The 13600-nt window shown below is 35.7% G+C and overlaps 1 protein-coding gene across 12 annotated transcripts in view; it reads right to left on the bottom strand.

The window, feature by feature from the left end:
• The window catches only part of tjp1b (tight junction protein 1b), a 107183-nt gene that overhangs the window by 48921 nt on the left and 44662 nt on the right, over positions 1–13600 (bottom strand). Inside the window, exon 1 of one of the 12 annotated variants that reach the window (XM_017305202.2) lies at positions 810–987. The exons of 10 other annotated variants lie outside the window; for them this stretch is intronic. The gene's annotated coding sequence lies outside the window, so the exon portion shown is untranslated. Of the gene's footprint in view, positions 1–452; positions 540–809; positions 988–13600 lie in introns of those variants that run through there. One more of the 12 variants, XM_008412002.3, reaches the window with a different exon arrangement.

Raw genomic sequence — 13600 nt, 5'->3', positions numbered from 1 at the left:
CTGTCAAAGTGACAAAATATCATATCACTAAGATTAGCAATGTTAGCATTCCACAGGTGATAACAGCTGGCTAATGTTTCCATCATATAGGAAATGAGCTGTCCTTGGTAAGCCAAACGGTGACAGTAGCCCACATGAAGCTGACGTGACATTAGATATGAAATGTCCCAGAAAGTCATGCCACATTAAAGATAGTTAGCTTAACCAAAACAACCACATTGGTTTTGAATAACGGAACAAGGTGAGCAACCGCATCACCTTCCGTTCAACGCTGAAACACGAAGCAAGCCCCTTTTCCAGCAGCTGACTGACTCCATGTTCCCACTCTCACCGACTCCTAATAAATTTTCTTGCCCCCTCTTTTATACAACCCTCCTTGGGATAAATCAAGCCCCTAACTGGCCGACATTTTGTTCTAGAAGGCTAGGCTAGCTCCCTGTCGCTAACGGTACCTGGACGCGCTTTTACTTTAACAGCCAGTCCGGGCGATGACAGCAGGGATGAGGGGGAGGTTATGTCTTAACATGACCCCCTCGTGGAAGCTCGAAGCTAAAAACAGCCGAGGGAGGGTTGTTGTTGTTGTTGTTGCTGCTGCTGGTGGTGGTGGTGATTTCACTGAGGGATAACGGTCGCTAGCGCGCGGATGCAGTTAGTTAGCCGCGAGCCTAAGTTACCTCGGCTTGCTATGGACCGTTATCGCCCGCTTGTTGTACCCGGAGGGAAGGAAGGTGGGAGGAAGGGGAATAGCTCCAGCTCGCCCCGAAAGGTACCGTGAAACCCATAAAAACAAACAAAAAAAAAACATTCACCTTCGGAACTGCAATGGTGTCCGCGGCGTGCTTGTGGAGGTCTCACAGAGGAGGAAAGGGTCTCCAGAGCAGCAGCAGCCGCCGCACTGCAATGGCAGGCAGTGGATGAAGCCTTCCTTCTCCACTCCACCCCCCGCTCCGCGCTCGCGTTTCGGCTGCCTTCTCCGCCGCGGTGACAGTGACGGGCTGGCTCGGAAGAAACCATTCCCGTTTGTTCGCGGGGGAGAGAGCAGGGAAGGGATGCAGCAGGCGGAGGATTGTAGGATGTCCACAGCAGCAGAAGCAGCGGCACGGAGCGCCATTCCACCGAGAGAGCAAAAACAATGGAGGAAAAATGATCTATGGATGATCTCCGCTCCCAATATGGAAGGAGGAATGGAACCGGCTGTTCATTATGTCATCGATTCCAATAGATCTATTAATAAGGAATATTTCATACAGACAGAATGGACTCATTACTCTTAAAGCTGCAGTATGTAACTTTTATTAAATATGTGGTTTTCTTTTTTACATATTTGTTAAAACTGTCACCAAGTTTTGACAGTATGTTATGAGCAGATAAGGGCAGTAAACTAGTTTCATTTACTCAATTACATTTACTTTTTGGAAAAAATTAAGACTATTTTTACTTGAGTCATTTTATTAAGAAATATTGCTACTTTTACTCAAGTAAAATTTCTTGATTCTCTACCCATTGAATGTTTTAACCAAAAATTCACCAGACACAGAAACACACCTGGAGTTTTGTTAAAGTTTCATAATTTTTTTATTGAAAGAAACTGGTTTAGAAAAATTTATTTTGCCTGATTTGTTGTTTTCGTTACTTATGTGAATTATTGTCATTTTCGTCCTTAAAAACCAAATTTACTTTTATATTGAAAAAATGAATATTTCTGGTTGAATTTGTTATTTATTTGTATTAATTGATTTCATTATAGTCTCTAAAATACCTGGATGTGCATCTAATTTTATACATTTTTGTCTGTCTAATGACATCACTTAAAAATATTAAATTAGATGGTATGATTAGTTGCTCAGTAGTTACTTTATCAAATGCTTTTTTTAGTCTTGCTTGAGTAATTTCTTGGACGGCTACTTTTTTACTTTTACAACATCAAAAAAAGTAGTGCAACTCTTACTTAAATATAAAAACAAAATGTTTATCTTCAACCGGAATAACAAACCTCAGCATACAACCAGACCTGGAATAGATTAGAAAAGATAATATTTTCTTTACAAAGGCCTAGGTTAATGTCCAAAATTAAATCCAAATGAGTATTTGTGGTAAGACTTGAAAAGTTAACGTAGCCTCTTTGAAGTAATACTGACCATTCAATTTGTTGTTATTTTCATTCAACCAGCTGCACATACATTCATACACTAAATATCCATATTCATAAATGGCCTTGCCCAAGAGTATAACAGCATATGATAGGCAGGGAAGTCAAAGTCAGACACAAAACCTTCCGATGGCAATGCAATAATTATTTCACAATGTGCCACATTATTGAGTCACAAATAAAATGTCTTGATGTTTAAAGCTGGTGGAGACACAATTCAGTTCAGTTTATTTACATAGCGCCAATTCACAACATTTACAAAAAATAATTTAAATTCAATCATACATACAACCCAATTGATCCTAGTTATCAGTCAGTGCATTAACGTCAATTAATTAACAGTATGTGAACACAAGAGACTTGCAGCAAACGGTGATTCTGAAAAATATTGACTCAGTTTCACCTTCTTCTACATTTCATTAATACAAAACTTCTAAATCCAAGTATATTTTTTCTTCCATTTTACAATTATGCACCATGGTGTTTTCATAATACCATTAGTTAAAGTTTAATAGTTGAAAGAAATTGGAGGAAACTGAAGGGATGTCATCACTTTACGACGCTGCAGTAAAGCTTTATTTGATGATCGGATAGATTATTATTATTATTATAAAATACTATAAAAACAGAAAATAAGTTGTTATTGGCTTAAAAACATGAAGTTAATGGTTAGAAAGCTTTAATATTCATTTTAAAACTATACATCTTTGAAAGCATTATCTTTATTTTATCTGCACTTGTGTGTCTGTAAAAAACATAACTGATGCAAAGCACATTCCACATGCAAAACAAATGATAAAGGATTCAGTATCAACATCATTTTTAGCGAATGTGAACTTCTTTTATACAGAAAGCTGAGGTACATTACTCAAGAAGTAATGACATGCTGCAGAAGGTAATTTAAAATTCAGAGGATAGAATTAGAATCCAGCCCACAGTCACGATGCTCAATACCCCGTCCCAAGGGGCGCACAGATTTAATCAATATACAGTATAATGTAAATTGTGCAATGCACCAAACCTCACTCTCTAGACTCTCTCGTGCATGATAGTTGTTTTTTTTTTAATCATTATTATTATTTGGTGATGGATTTTCCAGATCTGGCAAATTCTTTGCAGCAGCTTCTTCTTCTTGTGTTGGGCTGTATTTTATCACTCTGAGACTGCGTGACCGTTCTTGTCAACTCTACCTGTGGCACTAATGAGCCCAGAAGAAGAAAGAGGGCCTGAATGTAATGCTGAAGGAGAGCTAAGTTTGCTGACGTTAGGACATTAGAGCAAAGTCCGCTGGAGGATCGGGAGGAGGACGCAAGGGGACCGGCGGCATCTTGAATGGAAGAGTGTGAGATGACCAAGGTCATGAGAATTAGATAAACAAGGGCAGGCAGAAATATCCTGGGGAAAAACAAAGAATGATGAACAGCAGCTGTGGAGGGTGTGCATTTAAATAAAGCTCAAAGGAGGGGAGAGTAATGTAAAAATATACTGGATCGATTCCAGATTCATTTTGTTTTTGCGTTTTTGTCACTTTTATACAACAAGACTGCCCCCAACCCTTATTATATCACAGAGTTTGGCAGTAACTTGTTAAATTTACTTGAGTAACTGTAACTGAGGAGCATTTTTTACTTTTACTTTAGTAATTGTATTATGAGGCATTGCTACTCTTACTTGAGTAAAATATCTTGATACTCTACCTACTGTGACTTCGCTTCACCAAACAGATATCTGCAGTTTTTGTTAAAATTTAATCAATTTTATATTGAAAGAAACTGATTAATAAAAGTTTATTTTGCATGATGTTGTAACTATGTTATTTAAGTGAATTATTTTCATTTTGAATTTCCACATAACTTTATATTTTGGTCCATCTGATGAGGTAATTTTTAAATATTAAATGATTAGTTACTCATTAGCTGAGTACTCTTTTTTTTACCAAATACTTTTTTACTCTTACTTGAGTAATTCCTTGGATGGTTACCTTTTACTTTTACCTGAGTAAAAATATGTTGAAGTATTTCTAGTCTTACTTGAGAAAATATCTGGATACTTTACCCAATGTGAAATGAAGAACAAACATGTTTTAACCAAAACTACAAAATTTGTCACAAAACGTCTCTGCAGATACGCACCTGCAATACGTCACAAAACAGATAATCTGTGACCAGATCGATCGATCTCTACTTCAGGAGGTGGGTCTTAGTGCTGTCAATCAACCTCAAGTACTTGCTAGAAGCGAAGAAACAACTTAAAATGTATCTACTGTCATCGTAGATGACATGCTAACAAGTCTTAGCATTCACAACAGACTCTGCTGGCTGCAGCGTAGCACCACACAGATAGTGACTGACAGCGATAAGACCCGCCTCCTAACTGATTGGTTGTTTTTAGTTAGAACCGTGAGAAGGCAGAAGAGCTTGATTTTTTTCACAGGTTATCTGTCTTATAACATACCATCACCACGTAGTGATAGTTTCAACAAATATGGAAAAAAATATTTTATAAAAGTTACATACTGCACCTTTAAGTGTGACATAAAAGCAAAAAACAGAAGAAGTTTGTAAGAGGGTGAACGTTATTATAAACCCACAGTACTTGCACTTCTTTCTCTACAATTTACCTTATAAAATTTACAATTAAACATTAAAGATGACCAGATGATGACAATCATTACCTCAAGCAACTCAATTTTTGAAGCATTTCCACAAGACCAAACATTAATCAGGTTGTATAACCTTCCTAAAAGCACATAAACATGATTTTTTGCTGCTATCTGTGGGGCCCTAAGCTCTCTTTATGTATTTCTCTTGAAGCCCTTGAAACACCCTCTGTCACTGCTACGGTGGTGTTTGCATCACTGCCTTCAACAGCACAGAGGGAGTTTCACATGCCACGAAGAAGAAAAATGCAGCTTCCTTTTTCCCATCAGCACTTTTAAGGAACACCGCATGGATCCAAATTGGAGTAAAACTGCAGGAACAAATCACACGAGTGGAAAGGCAAATTAGAAATTCACAGCAGGTCGGGTTTTACAGTGCGTTGCCCCTGACAGAGAGTGAGTCACCTCTCGACTGCGCAGGTCGGAAAAAACAGCCGACTAAGCAAAGGTTGGCATGCTGTCTATGAGCGTTACTGACTGCGCCCATGCAGTGCCACAGAATATACCGAACATGCATCTGGAGGATCATGGGAGAAACAATTTATTTCCTCCAACTTTAGTGCGAGACATATTTCTGCAACATAGCTGCAAGATGACACCAGAAAACATTATGCTTCCTCAGTTGTTGCCCGGTGTAATCCTGTAATGGATTTAGCTGTCCACTGTTCAAAGTCTCATATTTCTGTGATTACTGTGTTGTCCTCCATCAACCTCCCTGACCTCCAGCAGGCGAGGTCGCCGCGGTGACATGACAACACACTCAGAGCTCAGAAAAGAGAGCAAGAGGCTTTGCAAAGCCACGTGATTAAAAAGTACAGCTGAACTTAAAGAAATCTCAGCGTCTAACAAAAAACAAAGCTTTTAAAGTCAGCAGCAAGGTTGTTATTGTTAACTAAAACTAGCAAAATAACAAAAACTGAAATTGGGGAAACATTTTTTTAATTGAAATAAATAAGAACGGTAAAAATCATCACTACTGGCTTATAAAACTAAAACATGCTAAAATTATAGAGTTGGGAGTAATTAGTTACATTTACATGAGTAACTTTTTTGAAAAAAAAATTACTTTTAGGAGTATTTTTATGACAATGTACTTTTTATTTTTACTTGAGTAATTTTATTATGATGTAACGCCACTGTATGAAAAACAAACATGTTTTAACCAAAAATTTATCAGACACAGACCTGCAGTTTTTGTTATTGAAAAAAATATTGATTTGGAAAATTTCATTTTGCCTGATTATTGTCAGTTTCATCATTAAAATGCCAACATTTCCACTTGATTTTATAATATGATTCGTCTGATAGGGTGATTTTTACATATTAAATGATCAATAATACGATCAGTTACTATGCACCTGAGTTGACATTTTACCAAATATTTTTTTACTCTTACTTGAGTAATTCCTTGAATGGCTACTTTTTACTTTTACTTGAGTGAAAACATATTGATGTATCGCTACCAGAGTAAATTTTTTGGTCACTCTACCCTCCTCTGAATTATAGATGTAATACCCTTTATTTTTGTATTGATGAATCAATTTATTTTTCCTTTCGAACTGATGTGAAACAAATTTCTTTACGCCATCTGTCGGCAAATTACAGTACTCCAAAATAATTTATGTCCACTGTGAAACGCAAACCATAGACTCTGCAAACGACCTGAAAGTGTCCCGCATGCGCAGTAGTGGGCGTAATAAGGTCACACAGTGAGCGTGCTCAATGTTTTGCCAAAAAAAAAGAAGTGGTCAGTGCTCGCGGAGGTTACGTTCACACTGCAGCTTGAAGTGACCCAATTCCGATATTTTCACCTTAATAGGACCTGTATCTGATCTTTTCATGACAGTCTGAACAACATAGATTGGATTGTTTTTTTTATGCGACCCACTTGTATATCCGATACATAACTGATCTTTCCAAATGTGACCTGAGTCTGAACGTCCAGGTCGCGTTCATTCGACCTGAATATAATTGATTCTCGACAAACGTCACTATTCTGCGTCCTGATACGCGCAAGCAGGAAGAAAAACAACAACCATAGCGAACAATAATGAGTTTTAAGTTGCTAATATGCTGGTTCCGGTCGGACAACAACTTCAAAATCGTAAGATATGCTCCAGTATTAGCATCAATGTTACAAAATAAGATACAGCTCATCTTTCACCCAAATCTGTTTCATTTATTATAATACTGATGCATACAGCTCTGATGTCTTATGTTAGCTTAGCTACCCCTGGCAACTAGGTGGTACCTATCTTCAAAGGTCAAAGGGTAAGAGGCAACCTCGACAAATTAAAGTGTTTACAGCATTTCAGATGGTGGTTTATGAAGAAAATCAATATAACATTCAAATTTCACCCTTGTTGGATTTATCTTTATAAGGCAGCAATTTTGCAGTTTAACCCAAGAAATTATCCAGTACAAAATATTTTTCCATTCATGCTCTGTAAAAACACAAAATCTTACCAAGTATTTTTGGTCTAGTACACTTAAGTAAGACAAAACCAACTTGAAAATATTTTTCAAGAAAATAATTCCTTAATATTGATGAAAAAGTTCTAGTTCCACTGTTAGATTATTTCACTAATTACAAGACATTTTTCCCATATAAGGGAAATAATCTGGCAGGAAAATTTTTTCATCAATATTAAGGAATTATTAACTTAAACTTTTACATCTTACTGAAAAGTTACTTATAATTTTGCTTTGTCTCGTTTGAAGTGCACTCAGGTATTTGTTCTAGAAACAACGATACTTGTGTTTTTGCAGTGTAACTGTGACTCAAAATGAATTCGCCAACAGTCGTATACTCCAGTCTGGCGTTTCATAAAATGGCAATATAATCAAAAGCAGAGAACTGAGATAAGCACCTGTTTATGCTGTAAACACAAACATTTTTACAGACAAAGCACAAAGCTTCAATTACTGTGTAAAAGGAAAATAATACATTTTTTTCCCAGAATCCCCTAAATGAACCCATAATCTCTCTCTCTTTTTTCCCACCAACAGCTGAGCGCTCGGACACATCAGGCCTGCAGATCACATGACCGAACAACATCCAAATCCTGCCTGGATCAAGTGACTTGGCTCCAGCAGCAGAGAAGCAATCACATAAGTATTTTTAACACAGAAAAGGAAAGCATAATAAAGATGAACAATTCCAATCAGTTAATGCAATGTTTTGACCGGAAAGGTAAATAATTTAGAAGAAAAAATATATATATCCTGTTCTGATTGCAGTGCTGATAATGAAGCAGAGCAGAAATTAATTTACAAACATTAAAAAATGGTTTGATAGTAACAGATTGTCCTAAAATATTGGTAAAATGAAGTTTATGATGTATTCTATCAGTAAAAAAAATGTGCTGATGCACAATTACTTGTCTGAGAAGATATAAAAAGCAAAAGAAATTAAGTTTTTTGATGTTCTCATTAATTCTGAATATTAAATGAATCATAAAAAGTTAAGATATACAAAACTATTTCCTTTTTTACAAAAATAGTAAATAAAACAGTGCTAATGCACAATTACTTGTTAGAAATGTAAAAAATCTAAATGAATTCAGTTTTTTGTGTTCTCATTTGCTCTGAATCTTACATTAATCACATAAAAAGTTAAAATATACAAAGAAATGTCTGTTTTAAGTAAGGTAAAGCAATTACTAAACAAAAAGGCCTTGTATATTTTATATAGCTCACTGATTTTTCTGTATCTCATATATTGTGTGAAAGTGTGGTACTTGTTAAAAACACAAAAACATAAAAATTTTAATCTACAGAAGAGAGTAGTTAGAGTGGAAATGGATACAGAAATCACACGAGCCCAACATTTAAATAGTTAAACTTATTTAAACTTCATGAACTGATACAGTACAATATGTTAAATGTATATACAAAGCGCATACATTTTTTTTCTTACTACATCATATTCAAAACAGATTTGCAGAAAGAGAACGCTAATACAATTTAAAAGGAAGTGATATTTTCAAAAAATGTAGATTCAAAATGGCGCCGATCAAAAGATGCTTTTCAGTTAAAGGTGTCAGTTCATGGAGGTACAGCAATCTAAATGTATTCCTGTATTTAAAAGAAATTTAAAAAGCATTTTGATGAAGTGTGGTGTTTGTATTTTGTTTTGTAATACAAATAGTTTTCTGAGTTGAATTTCTAATTTTCTCTTTCTGTGAAGATTATAAGTTTACACTTCTTTCTGCTCGTTTTCATTCATGAATTATTTTAGTTGTTACTTTAACTATACATATTTATCACTGAGTGAATTAAATAAAATATAAAAATGAAATGAGAATGAAACCTTTGAAAGCAGTCGATTTCTGATCAATCAAACTACAACTTTGCAGTCGCCCACCTGAAACTGAAAGCAGCAAATTAGTTTCATTTCCTGAAAAGCAAAAAGATAAATTGCAAACTCAGGCATAACGTGACCCATCTTGTAAATTACCACATAAACTTAAATAATGAGGTTGCCATAATCCTGAAAAACAAGACCTTCAAACAAGGCCTTCAAATTATTCCACAAAAGGTTATCTATTTATGGAGAGCTCAGCTCCGGATGCGAGTGAGGCAATTTCAGGCCTTGGTGGTCTCGGATCAGAGGGTCCCTTTGGACCCAAAATAAAAGGAGCATGGGGGAGGCCGGCAGATGGGGAGGTAACAGAGACAGGAAGAAAGAAGGAAGAAAAATCACCCTGGGGTAATTTACCGCACTGCGCAAACAAGCCAGACAACACAATGAATCTTCTCTTCCCCTCTCAACTTAATTAGAAATTAATGTTTTATCACATGCACAGGTTGGCTTACTGTTAACTATAATGAGAAAAAACAAGTACAAAAACAAAATGCAGTTCACATTTACTGACCAGTCAGCAGTGCTGGATCTCCAAAACAAATACTGGATGTTAAACTTAATTAAACATGTTTGCGCCAGTGGTATAAAATTCAACTCAATCCAACATTTCCAAAAAAATCCTGCATTTAAATTCTCCTGTCAACTCATTCAAAATTAATCTGATTTCTCCATGTCAGAGCAGATTCAGCCCCTCTTCTCTGTTTGTAGAGAACCCCATTACAATGTTTTGATTCCCTGTGGTTCTGAACGTTTTGGTAGTTAAACTCTGCCCTCTGCAGGACTTCAGCTGAACACGTCTTATTCATGTCGGGCCTGACAGAGGCGAAGCCCTGCAGCGGGAAATCTGTGAAGGAAATCACTCATGGTGGCGCTAATGCAGTCGTGAGAAGAGCCAGTCTGCCAAATTTGAGCTCCAGCTGGCAGATGATATTCTGTGTGTTGATGAGGGGGGAGAGGACAAAAAGTTGGGTGTGTGTTCGCAGGGAAGGGATGCTCCTGAGCCTAAACAAGCATATGGTCCCTCCCAGGGCCTCGACGCAGCAACACGGCAGGCTGCACCGCTAATGCACTTTTCAATGCACAGACAGAGCCAACACTCCTTCCTTCCTTCCTTAAATTGTTTCCTCTGTTTTTGTTTAATATAAAAGGATATAACCCTTTTTTTTTAGTTATAACATTCTGATAAGATTATATCTTATAGCGACCATTCAGGATTGTTTTGTTTAAAAGGTTACAAACAGGTAATATCTTAATATTTTGTTGTAAATTCTGATTTGTTGGTTCTAGAAGCTAAAGCTAACAGCTAATAAAGAAGGGGACAAAAACAAAGTGAACTACTAACACCTTAAAACAACTCCAGTTCCCAAAACACCATACTGGCTAATTTCAGCATCATTTAATTAAATGTTAAACTGTTCCTGATGATTATTTACAACAGAAATTGAAGTTGGAGTCAGTACACCACCAATATTCTTCCTGAATGAAACATATTAAAAGTGAAAAATTTACATGTTTCAGTGTAATATAGAAAGTAAAGCGCTACAAAAGTAAAACATCACAGCAGCTTCAGTGGACCTAATATTTTTGTTGTTGTTATGCTTTCAACATATAATAATATTAATAATTACAGACAAAGATTTGCACCAGAAACTGAGGTGGGGTTGGTGCACCACCAATAATCTTCCTGAATGAAACATATTTAAGGTGAAACATGTTGACGTTTCTGACAAAAGCAACTGTCTAATTTAAAAGTAAAGATCTACTAAAAGACAGAAATATTACAATGGTTTCAGTGGACCTAATATTTTGTGATAAAATCGTTAGACGATGATTTACACCGGAAATTGAGGTTGGAGTCGGTGCACCACCATTAATCTTCCTGAATGAAACACATTTAAGGTGAAATGTAGAGGTTTCTGGTAAGAGCTACTGTTTGATACAAAAGTAAAATAATAAAAGAAGCAAAAATATTACAGTAGTTTCAGTGGAGATTAATTTTTGTTATATTTACACTGAAAACATATAATAAATAATAATAATAATGATAATATTGACGGTGCACAGCTTCCTATCTTAATTTCCAGTGCAAATTTTTACTGACTTCTTTGCAAATAAGCTTCCATTGTAGATATGACAATGGTTTTAAAGTTGGTAGAAAGCATTTGAATAAAAAGTTGCGACATTTTTTAGCTTTCTTTTTTTTTCTTTTCAGAATACTTTATTTTGGATTATTATTATTATTTTTTTAGTAACATCACAATTACTAACTGACAGGACAAAATTGGTTCACGATAAAGCAAAATTCAAACAATGAGAAATACCTAATGTAAAATACATTTACAATAATATAACATAACAAAAAGACAAGAAGGACTGTATGGGGGAGGGGACGGAGGGGGAAGAGGGCAATCAATAAGCATATTTTTTAGTTGTTTTAAGACAGTAGAAATCAATTTTGGTGTTGGTACCACTTGGACTGTGCTACTTTTAACAACTAATCTGGATTTATATCATATGAAGATTATGCCTAATTTTACGCATTCAGAGCATAAAATAGTGAGACATCCACTGCTTATAATCTTGAACTACTGCTTTAAAAGATTTATTCTTTAAAGGTAAGATTATTTAGTTTTTTTCACCTTTTAAATCTTAAACATGGTATATACTCAAATACAAACAACAAATATGAATCTGTGATAATCATCCAACATCTATTAAAATCCACAGAGGCTTCACAGCTGTGAGGGACGAACCTCAGGATTGATTAACCGGTTTTAGCGCAACAATCCCAGTCGATTCATTCTTCATGCTTGACCACCATCTTGGTTCCTGACAACATTACGTCACCCTGCTGGACGTCCTTCACTTGACCTCCCGCTCAGCGGCTCAAATGTGAAAAAATAACATGAACATTCAGCTTTCCATACAAATAAGGGAGGATTATCATGAAAAAGATTGCTGTTGCAGTATAAATAGACCCATATGCTATGACATGCTGGTTTACTGCCACGTTTACAGTAATCCGCAGCTGTGGCTGGTACGTAGCATACAGGTCTCTCCTCCTGCTATAAATCACAGAGGAAAGTCAATAGAGTTGTTGGGATTTATCTTGGTTTAAGTCCTCTCCCTGGAGGTGATTTTTCTGTTGATGAGCTACACAAGCTCAACCTTAAGAGCAATTCAAACGCACGAGTCATTTTCTTTAAATGCTCCCCCGTCAGCGAATGAATCCCTGACGGCCTGAACAATTTGATTTTCATGAGTTACTGAGAACTACAATCGAAACATGCTGACTGACAATGTTATGTAGAGTTAATTTTTCCTGACAAATTGTCTAATAATCAGTACTATGCTTCACGTACAGATGAAAACACAGGAAGAAAATGAGAAACGCCGGTGCAGAATAGATGTTACATAAGTTTAAGTCTGTCACAATAAGCGATTAATAAACTAAAAGGAGAACAATTATTTCATTCCTGAAGATTCATATTATTTTGAAGGTTTTTATTTATGGCTTTGGTTGTAAGTGGCTGTTATTTCCATTTTATTTATTGTTTTGGTTGTGTTTTATTTTCCAGTTCCAGTGTTTCGTGTATTTTACATAATTAAATTTTAATGAACTTTGAGAGGACAAACTTGCTCAAAACAACATTATTGTTTATCGCGATAATTTCTGTGACAAATTGTAGTCCAGTAAAATTTGTTATCATGACAGATCTACACAAGTATTCAGTTTCCTTGAACTTTTCCACAGTTTGACAGTTTGGAACAAACAAACAAACACATGTGCAATCATACAACCATACATCTTTGAAAAGCAGAAGTGGAGCCTCCTACACAACCAACTACAATGCAGCAAATGGTTTCTGGATGGTAAACCAACAACCAAACACTTGTCTGTGATTGTAGAAGGAGGGGGTTTTCATTTCACTTCACAATTATTCAGGATATTTATTGTTACTCCAGTTTATTGGAAGAAATTCAGACTCAGGTCCCAGTTTAAGAAGCTTAATAAATAATTCTGTGTTTGTCTTTCACAATCCCAATTAAGTACTTTGAAGTTTGTTGCTGTGATGAGACAAAATTGGAAAAAGTTAATTCTCTTGCAATTATTAATTGGTTGTTAGTTGTTTTGTATTTCCATTTTATTTACTGTTTTGATTGTGTTATATTTTGGATATGTAAAGCCTCTTCCAGTTCCAGTGTTGTGTTTTTTTTTTATTTTTTTTACTAAATTATAGTTTTGGTTTTTGAGAGAGAAAACTTAAATTATTAAGCCACATTGCTTGAAAATGGTCTGAAAACAATAGTATTTGTGCATTTATCAGATTATTTTCCCCATTTATTTCAGGTTTTTCTTGTTTTTTTTTCATGAGAAAATAGGAGAACAAAGTCAGACAGGACTTCTACAGGGTCAACATATTGG

The sequence above is a fragment of the Poecilia reticulata genome, chromosome 6, assembly GCF_904066995.2.
Source record: "Poecilia reticulata chromosome 6, P_reticulata-male-v2, whole genome shotgun sequence".
NCBI lineage: Eukaryota > Metazoa > Chordata > Actinopteri > Cyprinodontiformes > Poeciliidae > Poecilia > Poecilia reticulata.
This window is presented reverse-complemented; position numbering and strand designations above follow the sequence as displayed.